Genomic DNA, 12,333 nt, shown 5'->3' on the forward strand with positions numbered 1-12,333 from the left:
TTCCCCTTATTTGAAACCCCTGTTGTTTATATTCTCTTCCCCTCATGTTATTTCGTTACGATTCGATATCCTTCAGCAATAGTTTCTTTGCTTTCACAATGTTTATTCACTTAATTGCTATTTCCATTACGATTCATTTGCTCCATTTATTTCCGTTTGTCTCTCTTCGTGCAAAAGTTTCAGGTGATTTATCGCCTGAGCCGAGTTTAACATGCTGTTCAATCGTGTATCCCCTGTATCCCCTAACTCAGCCCGAGCAGTGATCAGCTGCTTCTGTCTGAACCTGCCCGGGCTGAGTTTCGTTTCCGAAAAGTCCCGAAGTGCAGGGGATACACGATTCCGTGGGGATACCAGATATTACACAACACCGGAACACACCGAGAGAAGGACTCGAACCATTCACATGAAAGGGCAGAAGAGCACATTGACCGAGTGAAGTGAACGAAGATCCCAGAGACAGAAGGATCCAGTCGTCTCCCTGATTGACAGGTACATAGAGCGAGATTGGGGCTGTGGGATGGTAAGGCATAGCTTCTGCTCCACAGGTGGTCCCATAGGCAAAACTGACACAGTGGACCCACAACTACACAGCTGCTACACCTCAGATTGTCCTGCCGCCCTTTCATGGCGCTCCTTCCTTTCCACATGTGGTTTCTGCCCCCGGCTCCAGCATTCTGGAGTTTATATGAGTGTTCTGGCAGGAATAGGGAGTTATTATCGCCTGACACGACACCCGGGACTTATTCTCTCGGGCAAGGAAAGCTGGTCTTCATGTTTATGGTGTTCACTGGAGAAGCAGGCCCAGTCCTCCTCAGCACACACCCCCTGGCTGCAAGTCTTTAGTATGGATCTGTGAAATAGGATTATCCGCAACTAAGGTATGATTTGTATCTACATGTCTAAATTGTTCAAACTTACATATAGGATTCAACAGTTATAAATTGTATACATTGTATTTATATAGCGCTTACTTTCACCTGACGAGACTTTGAAGCAATCTGTGGCGGAGAGCACACTGCTTTGGAACCCAAGATTAAAGGTAAATGGTTAAATAGATTAGTAATATGTGTTTTTCTTCCCTTCGGTATTACTAGTGTTAAGTTTTGCTTTTGAGTTCTTGTGTGTTTAATAGTGTTTTGAACTAGGGATTGATTAATAGGGGGAAGTAGTAAATTGTCACAGGGAATAGAGGCCATGTGCACATGTTAATTGGGAGATTTTGCTAAAAGGAGGTGGAAGTTTGAAAAAGGGATTTTGGGAGTTTATTGTAGGCAGAAAGGTTTGGGATTAGTCAGAGCTAAGAGGTAGGGGACAAAGGTTGAAGGCAGTAGATGTTGTGTCACACAAACTGAAATTAATTTAGACATACGTATATAGACATGTCACACTGTAACATTTTAGTGGCTGAAATGAACCTCTGTACATAGAAGCAGAAATGATTACATGATCTGATACACACACATATCTTGTGGTGAAGTATTGAGAGATTTTACCTTATGCATACATACATATATACACATGATACTTAGTAAAGTTTTAGTACCAGGCATAACCCCCCCATATATACTGTCATACATGTATCTTGTGGTGTAATATAAAAAAGATTCTCGTCATATTAATGTCAAGTCTATATGCACTGTCCCTACACACACACACACGCACACACATACCTACATATATTTATATATATATACATGTATATATACACATACATATATACATTATAAATATATATATATATATTACCTACTGGCGGTCGCCAGTAGGTAGTTATAGTTAGGACCCCTTTTCCATAGGAAATCCGCAACATTCTATTTTGAATAACTTTGGCGCCGGTCGACGAATCCTCGCAAATTTCTCAAAATAGGTGGGGCGCTACGCTCCACTCCTACCCTGAAAGTCTCGGGGGGATTCGTCAAGCGGGGGCTGAGATAAAAGGGGGGTCCCAAAACGCGTTTTTCCCATGCATTTTTCCATAGGACCTTTAGACAGGGCTACAGCCCGAACGGCTGAACAGAATTACTAGAAATTTGGCAGAGAGGTAGTCCTCAGGTCAAGGAAGTGCCTTTTGTAGGTTTGGTGTAAATCTGTTCAGTAGATTCTGAGAAAATAGCCTTTAAATCAATATATATATCTGAGCCAGCTTACGGTACGCTTACCGTAAGCTTACCGTACGCGTACGGTGGCGTGCGCGAGCGCGATTCTGATTGGCTGTTACATCTAAGTAAACATTCGAATCGGTCGAAACCAGGAAGCGGCGGCCGCTATTTTCTCTCTCGCACTCTGAGGGGGGGGCAGTAAATAAAGGCAAAAAACATATAAAGGGGCTGTTTAGACAGCGCCCATGCACATAGCCATGTTAGTTGAGTCCTCAAAGGCCAAAAACGGTAAATTTTTATTTTTTGAAAATTTCGCCGATTACGCTTACCGTACGCGTACGGTGCGCTTACGCTAAAAATTTTAATAAAAAAAAAAAAACTCTCTGTGCATGGCATATTATTGTCATCACTTACAAATTAAATTTAACAGATTACCTATCACAAGGAAGCGCATAATATGTCCTCCATGTGCGCACGGTGCGTAACGTGGGCACGCGGTGTGTGTAGCGCACTGCGTGCTCACCTTGCGTGTACGGCACTAACTGCGTAAAGTGGGCGCGCGGTGCGCGAAGCGCACCGCGTGCTCACCGTGCGCGCACGGTGCGCGAAGCGCCCCGTGCGCGCATGGAACGAACTGCGTTAAGTGGGCGTGCACGCCACGAATGGCGTAAAGTAACTTAGCATTTAAAAAACCGTACAAATACACTGAAAAAACCATAGGTTTCACACACATTATAGTTAGGAATTAGCATTTAAAAAACCTTGCAAATTCACTGAAAAAACCATAGGTTTCAGACATGTTATAGTTAGCGGAAATTTTACTGATAAAAAACCAATGAAATTCCCCCGTTATAGTTAGTGCAGGCAACTATAACTCACGCGACCGCAATCTTCTGCTGATGACATATGTGTCTTTATGAAAAAAAATATTTCTAATATATGTATAGCTAAAAATTTATGGAAGAAGACATGGGCAAATAAGTGTCTAAATACAGTATTAGCATCAGCAGAGGATTGCGGTCGCGTGAGTTATAGTTGCCTGCACTAACTATAACGGGGGAATTTCATTGGTTTTTTATCAGTAAAATTTCCGCTAACTATAACATGTCTGAAACCTATGGTTTTTTCAGTGAATATATATATATATACATACATTCATACATACATAAACATATATATATATATATATAAAGAAAGTTGAGTGTGCGTTAACTTCTTGGAATTTAATGAATGATTGAAACCGGCATGCTTGCTGGAATCACACACCACCCCTCATGGGTCTTGGGTCCTGGAAGGAACATTTTGTTTATGTGATATAGATATATATATATATATATATATATATATATATATATATATATATATATATATATATATATATATAATGCTCCAGTTTGCCCAAAAGATGGGGGTGCACTCAAACAACAGTGTACATCCTTACATCCATCACAGCTTGGGCTGCCTGGCCTGACGCGTTTCGGAAATCACTTCCTTTATCAAAGGCTGAGACACAAAGTTCACCGCATCGTCTACTTTCGCACATTTATTCAATAAAACACCTTCAGATAGGCTGTTGTGAAAGAGTCTTAAGCCCTCTCATAGGCTGCTCAAATGAGTCTTTTGTATATCGCATTCTGGGTAATGTAGTCCCAAATGGGTGCCGTGAACCGGGAGTACCTTCTACATGCCCTCAAATGGGTCCCAAGGCGTGGATGGATAAAATCCTCAGTGCTGTTGCATAATGGATGTGCCGGGCACAATTTACGGCTCCATGCCCGCTGTGATTGCGATGGTGCACTCCCCCACGGCGTAGGCAGCCGTGTATACATAATGCTCCAGTTTGCCCAAAAGACGGGGGTGCACTCAAACAACAGTGTACATCCTTACATCCATCACATCTTGGGCTGCCTGGCCTGACGTGTTTCGGAAATCACTTCCTTTATCAAAGGCTGAGACACAAAGTTCACCGCATCGTCTACTTTCACACATTTATTCAATAAAACACCTTCAGATAGGCTGTTGTGAAAGAGTCTTAAGCCATCTCATAGCTGCTCAAATGAGTCTTTTGTATATCGCATTCAGGGTAATGTAGTCCCAAATGGGTGCCGTGAACCGGGGGTACCTTCTACATGCCCTCAGATGGGTCCCAAGGCGTGGATGGATAAAATCTTCGGTGCTGTTGCATCATGGATGTGCCGGGCACAATTTACGGCTCCATGCATGCTGTGATTGCGATGGTGCCCTCCCCCACGGCGTAGGCAGCCATGTATACATAATGCTCCAGTTTGCCCAAAAGACGGGGGTGCACTCAAACAACAATGTACATCCTTACATCCATCACATCTTGGGCTGCCTGGCCTGACGCGTTTCGGAAATCACTTCCTTTATCAAAGGCTGAGACACAAAGTTCACCGCATCGTCTACTTTCGCACATTTATTCAATAAAACACCTTCAGATAGGCTGTTGTGAAAGAGTCTTAAGCCATCTCATAGGCTGCTCAAATGAGTCTTTTGTATATCACATTCAGGGTAATGTAGTCCCAAATGGGTGCCGTGAACCGGGGGTACCTTCTACATGCCCTCAGATGGGTCCCAAGGCGTGGATGGATAAAATCGTCGGTGCTGTTGCATCATGGATGTGCCGGGCACAATTTACGGCTCCATGCCCGCTGTGATTGCGATGGTGCACTCCCCCACGGCGTAGGCAGCCATGTATACATAATGCTCCAGTTTGCCCAAAAGACGGGGGTGCACTCAAACAACAGTGTACATCCTTACATCCATCACAGCTTGGGCTGCCCGGCCTGACGCGTTTCGGAAATCACTTCCTTTATCAAAGGCTGAGACACAAAGTTCACCGCATCGTCTACTTTCGCACATTTATTCAATAAAACACCTTCAGATACGCTGCTGTGAAAGAGTCTTAAGCCCTCTCATAGGCTGCTCAAATGAGTCTTTTGTATATCGCATTCTGGGTAATGTAGTCCCAAATGGGTGCCGTGAACCGGGGGTACCTTCTACATGCCCTCAGATGGGTCCCAAGGCGTGGATGGATAAAATCTTCGGTGCTGTTGCATCATGGATGTGCCGGGCACAATTTACGGCTCCATGCATGCTGTGATTGCGATGGTGCCCTCCCCCACGGCGTAGGCAGCCATGTATACATAATGCTCCAGTTTGCCCAAAAGACGGGGGTGCACTCAAACAACAATGTACATCCTTACATCCATCACATCTTGGGCTGCCTGGCCTGACGCGTTTCGGAAATCACTTCCTTTATCAAAGGCTGAGACACAAAGTTCACTGCATCGTCTACTTTCGCACATTTATTCAATAAAACACCTTCAGATAGGCTGTTGTGAAAGAGTCTTAAGCCATCTCATAGGCTGCTCAAATGAGTCTTTTGTATATCACATTCAGGGTAATGTAGTCCCAAATGGGTGCCGTGAACCGGGGGTACCTTCTACATGCCCTCAGATGGGTCCCAAGGCGTGGATGGATAAAATCTTCGGTGCTGTTGCATCATGGATGTGCCGGGCACAATTTACGGCTCCATGCCCGCTGTGATTGCGATGGTGCACACCCCCACGGCGTAGGCAGCCATGTATACATAATGCTCCAGTTTGCCCAAAAGACGGGGGTGCACTCAAACAACAGTGTACATCCTTACATCCATCACAGCTTGGGCTGCCCGGCCTGACGCGTTTCGGAAATCACTTCCTTTATCAAAGGCTGAGACACAAAGTTCACCGCATCGTCTACTTTCGCACATTTATTCAATAAAACACCTTCAGATACGCTGCTGTGAAAGAGTCTTAAGCCCTCTCATAGGCTGCTCAAATGAGTCTTTTGTATATCGCATTCTGGGTAATGTAGTCCCAAATGGGTGCCGTGAACCGGGGGTACCTTCTACATGCCCTCAGATGGGTCCCAAGGCGTGGATGGATAAAATCCTCACTGCTGTTGCATAATGGATGTGCCGGGCACAATTTACGGCTCCATGCCCGCTGTGATTGCGATGGTGCACTCCCCCACGGCGTAGGCAGCCGTGTATACATAATGCTCCAGTTTGCCCAAAAGACGGGGGTGCACTCAAACAACAGTGTACATCCTTACATCCATCACATCTTGGGCTGCCTGGCCTGACGTGTTTCGGAAATCACTTTCTTTATCAAAGGCTGAGACACAAAGTTCACCGCATCGTCTACTTTCACACATTTATTCAATAAAACACCTTCAGATAGGCTGTTGTGAAAGAGTCTTAAGTCATCTCATAGGCTGCTCAAATGAGTCTTTTGTATATCGCATTCAGGGTAATGTAGTCCCAAATGGGTGCCGTGAACCGGGGGTACCTTCTACATGCCCTCAGATGGGTCCCAAGGCGTGGATGGATAAAATCTTCGGTGCTGTTGCATCATGGATGTGCCGGGCACAATTTACGGCTCCATGCATGCTGTGATTGCGATGGTGCCCTCCCCCACGGCGAAGGCAGCCATGTATACATAATGCTCCAGTTTGCCCAAAAGACGGGGGTGCACTCAAACAACAATGTACATCCTTACATCCATCACATGTTGGGCTGCCGGGCCTGACGCGTTTCGGAAATCACTTCCTTTATCAAAGGGTGAGACACAAAGTTCACCACATCGTCTACTTTCACACATTTATTCAATAAAGCACCTTCAGATAGGCTGCTGTGAAAGAGTCTTAAGCCCTCTCATAGGCTGATCAAATGCGTCTTTTTTATATCACATTCTGGGTAATGTAGTCCCAAATGGGTGCCGTGAACCGGGGGTACCTTCTACATGCCCTCAGATGGGTCCACTTGCAGGGTCCATACAGGACTTGATTATGTGCTTTCCACACTACACTTCCCATAATGCACAGTCTCATTTGAGCCTCCCATTGGTGGGCGTGCCATATGTTAAATGGCGAAGTGGGTTAGCGGTTGTGCACACCGTTTCCGTTAAAGCCTCTGAAGAGAAGCCTATGGAGCTTCGAAACGCGTCAGGCAAATCCACTACGGAACGGCTCCTACAAGCGGATCCCCGTCCCTACCTACACATAAATCAAGCTGCTGGTTGAGTGCTACTTACAGGTGGACAACCTTGGAGTAGAATATATATAGATGTGTTTGTGCAATATCCCTTAATGTTACTCCCTCAATATGCTTATGGTACATGCACTGGCACTGTACTTAGTAATGGTGTTTTTAGGTGGGTCAATATTTGGTGTTGCTCCTTTGGTTAAAATAGGTTTGAAATGATCAAGAAATGTGTGTACATACATCTCCAACATGGTTGCTGCTCGGAGACGTTTTTTTAATAGTATGCAGATGAGCTCTGTTATTGACACCAACAAATATGCACCAAGCTGCTGCTAGTAAACATATTTATTCACTTTTCCACTGCAACCCTCGATGCGTTTCGGTACTAGCCTCTCATGGGTCAGTTTCAAATCTGACCCGTGACACACAGATTTCAAAATATGTCAGGGCTTATAGCTGAAGAGTGAATAAATATGATTGTTAGCAACATTGTACGTATTGGTTTATATTACCTACTGGTGGTCGCCAGTGGGTAGTTATAGTTAGGACCTTGTTTCTATTAACCCCTTCCATGCTCATGACGGAACGGTTCCGTCATGAGCCACGGTTGAGCTGTGCTCATGACGGAACCGTTCCGTCATGGTCCCGCCCGCGCTCGAACCCTTCAGCACCGCGGCGGAATTCGCCCAGCGCTGAAGGGGTTAAAAAAGTATTTTTTCTTTTGCCAATATCTTTGGCACCATTTGATTAATCTTCGTGAAATTTTTAAAACTTTTGCTTCACTCAGGTCAGCTCCAGTCTTGAAAGTTTCGGGGTGATTTATCAAGCGGGGGCTGAGAAAAAAGGGGGCCCCAAAATGCGTTTTCCCCATGTTCATTTCCATAGGATACTTTAGACACGGCTACAGCCCGAACTGCTGAACAGAATTGCACCAAATTTGGCAAATAGGTAGCTCTTGGTTCAGAAAGCGCCCTTTTTTAAAATGGTGTAAATCCATTCAGTAGCTCCTGAGAAATTAAAAAAAATAAAAATATTGATATCTGAGCACCAAGGAGGATTCGCAAACCCTCCCAAGCACGAGCTTCATTCTGATTGGCTGCCAACACTTCAAACCAGAATATGTTGGCAGCCATCTAATAGAAAAAAGATGAAAACAAGAAAAGGGGGCAGGGTAGAAGCACCCTGACCCCCTAGGGCTGCTCAGGGGGCCCCGCAAGGACCCCCAGGGCCCAAAAAAACATTTTGAAAAAATAAATCCGCAGGATCCGGCCAAAATTGTTTTGAGAAAATGAAGCGCAGGCTCCTGCAGCCCCGGGGACGCCACCTCACTGGGGCTTAGATAATTATATGCAGGGGCACGTGGCCCCCGCAGCCCCGGGGACTGCCACCTCCCTGGGGCTTTTTAAAAAAAATACATGGGGGGCTCCTGCTTCCTCACGCTGCCACAGAGACCGCCTTCTCCAAGGGGCATTTACATTTTAGGATGGAGGGGCCTCACGGGCCCCCCAAGCCCCGGGGACTGCCTCCTCCTGGGGCTTTACAAGATCTGGGGCCACCACCTCCCTGGGGCTACATGATTTAAATGCAAGGGACTGCCAACTCCCCCAAGCTACTTCCAAAAGTACAGTGTAGGGAGGCTCGAGCTCCCCCACACTGACCCAAGGACCACCACCTCCCCGGGGCATTGAATATGTAAATACGGGAGCCGTAGCGGACCCTTGGCCCTGGGGACCACCACCTCCCCGGGGCTTCAAAATTGCTGGGAGTGGGGCCACACAGCCCCCCTCCTGGAGTGCCCTATGGCCCTGGAGACAGCCACCCCCCAGGTCTGGCTACTGCAATATCCCGGGGTGCCCACCCCCAGGACATTGCCGTTTGCTATGGCAGGGTGGGCGCACGGCTCCTGCCCTGCCATAGCAAACAATGCTTTGCTTCTTGGAGGTGAGAGCAGGAAAACCTGCTCTCACTTCCATGAAGCAAATCAGAATTGCTTTAGGACAAGGGGAGCGGCATGTCACAGATCCCCTTGTCCAAAAGCAATGCCGGCTCCTGTAGGATGTGGAGAGCCGTATGGGACTGTGGGGGCATTGGGGCTCCCCCTGCAGTACTCAACTTGAGGGCCGGGCCCGGGTGTTGGGGCCCAAGGGGCCAGAAGGGGCCCGAGAAGGGGGGGCCACTCAGCCCCCTCCCTTTTGATGTTTATTTTTGTTGTTTTGAAATAAGGCCAGGCCCAGGGGGATGGGGTCCCTGGGGCTATAATTGGCCTTAGGAGTGGTGCCTCACAGGCCCCCTCCCCCCAAAAACTAGGCTGGTCAGGCCCCGGGGGTGGGGTTCCCTGGTGCCAAATAATAAATGCTCAGGCACTTGGGATGGGGTCCCCAGGGCCACATAAATACTAAAAGAAGGGAGGCCGGCATCTGGCCAGAGGCCCCACCCCCTCCCCGCACCACTGTGCAAACGCAACTCCTGGCTCTTATGAATTGGGGGATTAAGTCCCCTTGCCTCCTGAGGGTCCCGGGGGGACAACTAGCCCACCAGGTACCTCCAGTAAGCCCCACACAGTGGCATTGCTGAGAGGTAGTCTGAGGCCACGCCCCTTTTTACACCACTCTGCAAACACGCCTTTTGGCACACTGCTGGGGGGGGGCGATGAGGTCCACTTGTGTCCTGGGGACATCAGGACTAAAGTGGACTTCATCCCCGAGCAGCAGTGCGCCAGGATGCGTATTTGCAGAGTGGTGTAATAAAGGGGGCATGACCTCAGACCACTCTCAGCAATCCAGCTGTGTGGGGCTTTCTTGAGATAAAAGGTGGGCTAGTTGGCTCCCAGGGACCAGGAGAAAAGGAGACTTCATCCCCCAACCAAGTGGGCAAAGTGGGCATGGCCTGTGTCCACCTATCAGCAATCCCACTATCTGAGGCATACTGGAGGTATCGGGGAGGCTAGTTGGCCCCTAAGGATCCCCAGCAGCGAAGTGGACTTTAATCCCCATCCAAGAGCGTGTCAGGGAGCACGTTTGCAGAGTGCTGGGGAAAGGGGGCGTGGCCTGCTATGAGAACTTAGCAATGCTGCTGTGTGGGACTTACTGGAGGTAATAAGAGGGGTAGTTGGCCCCCAAGGTTGTCCTTGGGGGCCAACTACCCCTCCTGTTAACTCCACTAAGTCCCACACAGTAGGGTTGCTAAGAGGTCTTCGGAGGTCACACACCCCCTTTCTCCACCACTCTGCGAACGCGCCTCCTGGCACAGTACTGGTTGGGGGATGAAGTCCACTTTACTCCTGATGGACTTTGGGGGCCAAGAAGCCCTCCTAGTACCTCCTTTATGTCCTACGCAGCGGAATTCCTGAGCACTGGTTGGAGGCCTAGCCCCCTTTCTCCTCCACTCTGCAAACATGATTACCAGTTAAAGAAGCATTTGTAATTTAATATGACTCGCATTTGCAAGAGTTAGAGCTATTGGCGTTGTAAATGTAAACTTTTTTTCTAATGTTTTTTTAAGTGAAGTGGATGTACATTGTGTGTAGTGGAATTATGTGGTATGTTGTGCAGTGAAACTATGTGGCTAGAAAGTATGTGGTATATAGTGTATAGTAATTATGTAGAGTGGGATTATGTGTTATGGAGAGCAATTATGTTTTATGGAGGTCTGTGTTTTGGAGAGGTAACCTCAGGTTTAGTCTTCCTCTTTTCCAGAGAAGCTAAACTGTAAATTCAATGAGACAACAAAAAAAAGAAAGAACTACTGAGGAGCACTTCTGGACCTAGTCAGAGGTATGAGCAGGGCCACTGGATTAACACTTTACCAAAAATGCAGTGACAAGTGTTACAGCTTGGTGGAAGGTCCTTTGTAAACCTAGAAGGGTCACATGTTAATTATTGCTAAATGTTGGTGTTAATTGGTACTAATGGTGTGCAAGCCACTCTTGCTTCTTTATGCACCTCTCCTGCCTCTTTCTGCATTTCTGTTGCTTCTTTCTGCACATCTCTTGCCTGTTTTTGTAACTCTCTTGCCTCTTTCTAATGTTCTCCACCCCTCTTTCCTCTTTCTGTATCTCTGTTGCCTCTTTCTGCACCTTTCTTTCTTTTTCTGCACTTCGCTTGCCTCTTTCTACACCTCTCTTCTACTTTCTGCACCTCTATTGCCTCTTTCTACACCTCGCATGCTTCTCTGTGCACCCCTCCTGCCTCTTTCTGCATCCCTCTTCCCTCTTTCTGCAACCCTCCTGCCTCTTTCTGCACCTCTGTTCCTTTTTTCGTACTTCTTTTGTTTCTTTCTGCATGTCTGTTTCTTCTTTCTGTACTTCTCTTGCCTCTTTCTCCACCCCTCTTCCCTCTTTCTGCATCTCTGTTTCTTCTTGCTATGCCCCTTGTGCCTCTTTCTGTACCCCTCTTCTCTTTCTGCACCCCTCATCCCTCTTTCTGCACTTCTCTTGCTTCTTTCTGCACATCTGTCCCTTCTTTCTGCCAACCTTGTGCCTCTTTCTGCACACCTCTTCCCTCTTTCTGCTCCCCTCTTGCCTCTCTCTGCACTTCTTTTGTATCTTTCTGCAACTTTCTTGCTTCTTTCGGCACCCCTCTTGCCAATTTCTCCATCCCTCTTCCTGCACCTCTGTTGCTTCTTTTTGCACATCTCTTGCCCCTTTCTGCATCCTTCTTCCCTCTTTCTGCACCTCTGTTGCTTCTTTCAGCACTTCTCTCGCTTCTTTCTGCACCCCTTGTGCCTCTTTCTGCAATTCTTCTGCCTTCTGTACCTTGCTTGCCTCTCTCTGCACCTCTGTTCCTTCTTTCTGTACTTCTCTTGCTCCTTTCTACACCTCTGTTGCTTATTTCAGCAATTCTCCTGCCTGTTTCTGTACTTTTCTTGCTTGTTTATGTACCTCTCTTGCATCTTTCTGCATCTCTGCTGACTCTTTCTGTACCTCTATTGTCTCTTTCTGCACCTCACTTGCTTCTTTCTGCACCTCTGTTGGTTCTTTCTGTACTGCACTTGCTTCTTTCCGCACCTCTTTTGCAAATGTCTGCACCCCTCTTGCCTCTTTCTGCAACCCTCTTGCCTCCATCCGCACCCCTGTTGGGTCTTTTCTGCACTGCTCGTGCTTCTTTCTGCACCTTTTTTTACTGTTTCTGCAACTCTCTTGCCTCTTTCTGCACTTCTCTTGCCTCCTTCTGGACCTCTGTTGCTTCT

General features: G+C 47.1%; 1 protein-coding gene across 4 annotated transcripts in view; it reads left to right on the forward strand.

The window, feature by feature from the left end:
- The first annotated feature begins 335 nt into the window (after window positions 1–335).
- Window positions 336–12,333, forward strand: part of LOC146808960 (chemerin-like receptor 1) — a 57,536-nt gene continuing 45,538 nt past the window's right edge. Inside the window, exons 1-2 of one of the 4 annotated variants that reach the window (XM_085615761.1) lie at window positions 377–489; window positions 965–1,039. The gene's annotated coding sequence lies outside the window, so the exon portion shown is untranslated. Of the gene's footprint in view, window positions 879–964; window positions 1,040–12,333 lie in introns of all 4 variants that reach the window. The other 3 variants (XM_085615758.1, XM_085615759.1, XM_085615757.1) reach the window with 3 other exon arrangements.

The sequence above is a fragment of the Triturus cristatus genome, chromosome 7 (genome assembly GCF_964204655.1).
Source record: "Triturus cristatus chromosome 7, aTriCri1.1, whole genome shotgun sequence".
Taxonomy (NCBI): domain Eukaryota; kingdom Metazoa; phylum Chordata; class Amphibia; order Caudata; family Salamandridae; genus Triturus; species Triturus cristatus.